Here is a 5,584-nt window from a genome sequence, read left to right as displayed (position 1 = left end):
GTCGGGCAAATTGAAGAAAAGGTTTCTTCTGACAAAGATGAAATAGAAGATAGAGTGTCGGCTGTGGAGCAACGAGTCGAAGGCAGAGTTTCGACCTTCCAACAACAAATTGAAGAAAGAGTTTCTGCCGCCCAAGGACATATTGAACAACAAATCGAAGACAGAATTTCTGCTGTCGTCGCCAAAGAAGTTGACACTTTAAAGAAATTCGCAGCGACGGCAGGGAGCAATTCGGATGGTTTAAAATTTCTACCCATGCCTGCTCGTCTCTTTCTGAAGTTATCGACATATGATGGGAAGACCTCCTGGCAGGTGTATAAGACACAATTTTCTATCGTGGCGGATGCGAATGGATGGGATTCCCAAGCTAAGGCCTGTCATCTCGCCGCTTCTTTAAGAAACGACGCAGCGGATATCCTTCAGACTCTTCCCGAAAACAAAAGGTTAGATTTCGAAGCTCTGTCCGGAGCCTTGGAGCTGCGCTTCAGGGAGAAATGTTTAAAAGACTACAGCAGGCTCCAATGAAAATCCCGTCAACAGAAGCTCACCGAAACACTTCAGGAGCTCGCCACGGATGTTGAAAGGTTGTCACAGTAGCTGAGGTAATGATACCGCACTGGATTTCCAGGTTCGGAGTCCCTCTTCAGTTACATTCCGATCAATGAAGGAATTTTGCCTCGGCAGTAATCAAAGAACTATGCAAACTACTCGGCATTGACAAAACTCAAACGACGCCATTGCATCCCCAGTCGGACGGCATGGTAGAGAGGTTCAATCGAACCATCCTTAATAACCTCTCATTAGTGGTTTCCAGAAACCAACAGGACTGGGACAAGAAATTACCACTCTTTTTACTGGCTTACCGCAGTGCTGTCCACGAGACTACCGGCTATTCTCCATCACAGATGCTCTTCGGTCGTGACCTTCGTCTGCCTTGTGATCTCTTGTTTGGTCGCCCTCCGGATGCTCCTTCATCGCCTGAAGAATATATTCAAGATCTCCATGACCGGTTTGAAGTGATGCACAACTTTGCACGAGAGCGAGTCAACTTGGCGACGGAGAAGATGAAGACCCGATACTGAACATCAATTCCACGAAGGAGACAAGGGGTGTTTGTGGAATCCGACTCGACGGAAGGGACTCTGTCCGAAATTACAGTCACCTTGGGATGGTCCGTACACGGTCCTAAACAGGCTGAATGACGTCGTGGTTCGGATCCGTAAGTCTTCGAACTCTAAACCTAAAGTCGTTCATTACGACAGGTTAGCTCATTACTATGGCCATAGTACATAATGTAAATAATTGTAAATAGTATAAGACCATGGTCCATTTTGTTTTTAAATGCATATTTCATTTAATTTGTATTTAGTATTTGATTTGCATTTAGTATTTGATAGCATTTGATTTGTTTTATTTATTGCATTTATTGTTCATGTTGTTTATTATTGTAACGTAATGCTTATGAATGCATTTATGCCACAGTTGTAAGTTTAGCTTCCTGTCCAGGGATTGTACTGCCCGGAACGTGCAGTCCTTGGGAAGGGGGCAGTGTTACGAATTTGGTATTTAAAAAGCTAATGTTAGTTCAATTATAAATTAAATGGTTTTATTTCTCGCGCAGTGCAGCGCGTGACGAATATTAAAAGAAAGCTAAGCCGGAAAATTGAAAATACAAGAGCGCGTGTATTAAATATATAAATATCTCTTTTTGATTTCGAGAAAGTACTGGAAAATTCTAGCGCGTGATTTTAAAATCTTATAAAAGGAGGAAAACATCTCAGTTTGTAGTAGTTGCTTAGTTTGTTGTTGTTTAGAAAACTGCTCTTGTTGATTGTAGCGAATTCGCGGATTAGCTTTCTTTAGCTGTTTTGAATTACGTTCTATTGGACATTTGAGTAGTTAAAAGATTACTACCGTGAGATATTGTAATACTGCATGATAATTTGAGAAGGTTTAAGCATTTTTGTTGTGATAATAATAAATTTTTGTTCATTTTTCATCGGACTTGTGCATTCATTTCGTAACGAACCCGTACGCACGCAACATGCCAATAACAAGAGCGATGGAAGAGCAATTAAGGCAGTTAATATCAGCCTTTGCCTCATTTAAAGAAGAAATTAAAGAGGAAATGAAATTGGGCCAGGAATCCGTTAAGGAAGAAATGAAATTGGGCCAAGATTCCGTTAAAGGAGAGATGAGATCCGTTAAAAGGAAATGGAAGCCGTTCACGAAAAGTTGGAAGCTGGTCAAGTAACTTTTAAAGAAGACATAAAAGCTGTACAAGAAAAGATTGAAGCAGGTCAAGACGAAATGAAAAGAGAAATAACACGCGTAATAGAAAGTAAATATGAGGCTATGGAAGACAGAATAGAAGCTGTCGAAAATAAAGTCGGGCAAATTGAAGAAAAGGTTTCTTCTGACAAAGATGAAATAGAAGATAGAGTGTCGGCTGTGGAGCAACGAGTCGAAGGCAGAGTTTCGACCTTCCAACAACAAATTGAAGAAAGAGTTTCTGCCGCCCAAGGACATATTGAACAACAAATCGAAGACAGAATTTCTGCTGTCGTCGCCAAAGAAGTTGACACTTTAAAGAAATTCGCAGCGACGGCAGGGAGCAATTCGGATGGTTTAAAATTTCTACCCATGCCTGCTCGTCTCTTTCTGAAGTTATCGACATATGATGGGAAGACCTCCTGGCAGGTGTATAAGACACAATTTTCTATCGTGGCGGATGCGAATGGATGGGATTCCCAAGCTAAGGCCTGTCATCTCGCCGCTTCTTTAAGAAACGACGCAGCGGATATCCTTCAGACTCTTCCCGAAAACAAAAGGTTAGATTTCGAAGCTCTGTCCGGAGCCTTGGAGCTGCGCTTCAGGGAGAAATGTTTAAAAGACTACAGCAGGCTCCAATGAAAATCCCGTCAACAGAAGCTCACCGAAACACTTCAGGAGCTCGCCACGGATGTTGAAAGGTTGTCACAGTAGCTGAGGTAATGATACCGCACTGGATTTCCAGGTTCGGAGTCCCTCTTCAGTTACATTCCGATCAATGAAGGAATTTTGCCTCGGCAGTAATCAAAGAACTATGCAAACTACTCGGCATTGACAAAACTCAAACGACGCCATTGCATCCCCAGTCGGACGGCATGGTAGAGAGGTTCAATCGAACCATCCTTAATAACCTCTCATTAGTGGTTTCCAGAAACCAACAGGACTGGGACAAGAAATTACCACTCTTTTTACTGGCTTACCGCAGTGCTGTCCACGAGACTACCGGCTATTCTCCATCACAGATGCTCTTCGGTCGTGACCTTCGTCTGCCTTGTGATCTCTTGTTTGGTCGCCCTCCGGATGCTCCTTCATCGCCTGAAGAATATATTCAAGATCTCCATGCCCGGTTTGAAGTGATGCACAACTTTGCACGAGAGCGAGTCAACTTGGCGACGGAGAAGATGAAGACCCGATACTGAACATCAATTCCACGAAGGAGACAAGGGGTGTTTGTGGAATCCGACTCGACGGAAGGGACTCTGTCCGAAATTACAGTCACCTTGGGATGGTCCGTACACGGTCCTAAACAGGCTGAATGACGTCGTGGTTCGGATCCGTAAGTCTTCGAACTCTAAACCTAAAGTCGTTCATTACGACAGGTTAGCTCATTACTATGGCCATAGTACATAATGTAAATAATTGTAAATAGTATAAGACCATGGTCCATTTTGGTTTTAAATGCATATTTCATTTAATTTGTATTTAGTATTTGATTTGCATTTAGTATTTGATAGCATTTGATTTGTTTTATTTATTGCATTTATTGTTCATGTTGTTTATTATTGTAACGTAATGCTTATGAATGCATTTATGCCACAGTTGTAAGTTTAGCTTCCTGTCCAGGGATTGTACTGCCCGGAACGTGCAGTCCTTGGGAAGGGGGCAGTGTTACGAATTTGGTATTTAAAAAGCTAATGTTAGTTCAATTATAAATTAAATGGTTTTATTTCTCGCGCAGTGCAGCGCGTGACGAATATTAAAAGAAAGCTAAGCCGGAAAATTGAAAATACAAGAGCGCGTGTATTAAATATATAAATATCTCTTTTTGATTTCGAGAAAGTACTGGAAAATTCTAGCGCGTGATTTTAAAATCTTATAAAAGGAGGAAAACATCTCAGTTTGTAGTAGTTGCTTAGTTTGTTGTTGTTTAGAAAACTGCTCTTGTTGATTGTAGCGAATTCGCGGATTAGCTTTCTTTAGCTGTTTTGAATTACGTTCTATTGGACATTTGAGTAGTTAAAAGATTACTACCGTGAGATATTGTAATACTGCATGATAATTTGAGAAGGTTTAAGCATTTTTGTTGTGATAATAATAAATTTTTGTTCATTTTTCATCGGACTTGTGCATTCATTTCGTAACGAACCCGTACGCACGCAACATGCCAATAACAAGAGCGATGGAAGAGCAATTAAGGCAGTTAATATCAGCCTTTGCCTCATTTAAAGAAGAAATTAAAGAGGAAATGAAATTGGGCCAGGAATCCGTTAAGGAAGAAATGAAATTGGGCCAAGATTCCGTTAAAGGAGAGATGAGATCCGTTAAAAGGAAATGGAAGCCGTTCACGAAAAGTTGGAAGCTGGTCAAGTAACTTTTAAAGAAGACATAAAAGCTGTACAAGAAAAGATTGAAGCAGGTCAAGACGAAATGAAAAGAGAAATAACACGCGTAATAGAAAGTAAATATGAGGCTATGGAAGACAGAATAGAAGCTGTCGAAAATAAAGTCGGGCAAATTGAAGAAAAGGTTTCTTCTGACAAAGATGAAATAGAAGATAGAGTGTCGGCTGTGGAGCAACGAGTCGAAGGCAGAGTTTCGACCTTCCAACAACAAATTGAAGAAAGAGTTTCTGCCGCCCAAGGACATATTGAACAACAAATCGAAGACAGAATTTCTGCTGTCGTCGCCAAAGAAGTTGACACTTTAAAGAAATTCGCAGCGACGGCAGGGAGCAATTCGGATGGTTTAAAATTTCTACCCATGCCTGCTCGTCTCTTTCTGAAGTTATCGACATATGATGGGAAGACCTCCTGGCAGGTGTATAAGACACAATTTTCTATCGTGGCGGATGCGAATGGATGGGATTCCCAAGCTAAGGCCTGTCATCTCGCCGCTTCTTTAAGAAACGACGCAGCGGATATCCTTCAGACTCTTCCCGAAAACAAAAGGTTAGATTTCGAAGCTCTGTCCGGAGCCTTGGAGCTGCGCTTCAGGGAGAAATGTTTAAAAGACTACAGCAGGCTCCAATGAAAATCCCGTCAACAGAAGCTCACCGAAACACTTCAGGAGCTCGCCACGGATGTTGAAAGGTTGTCACAGTAGCTGAGGTAATGATACCGCACTGGATTTCCAGGTTCGGAGTCCCTCTTCAGTTACATTCCGATCAATGAAGGAATTTTGCCTCGGCAGTAATCAAAGAACTATGCAAACTACTCGGCATTGACAAAACTCAAACGACGCCATTGCATCCCCAGTCGGACGGCATGGTAGAGAGGTTCAATCGAACCATCCTTAATAACCTCTCATTAGTGGT

Source organism: Stegodyphus dumicola, chromosome 1, assembly GCF_044657685.1.
Source record: "Stegodyphus dumicola isolate Sdum_Otavi_A_Nest chromosome 1, ASM4465768v1".
Lineage (NCBI taxonomy): Eukaryota > Metazoa > Arthropoda > Arachnida > Araneae > Eresidae > Stegodyphus > Stegodyphus dumicola.
Note: the sequence above shows the minus strand (reverse complement) of the source record.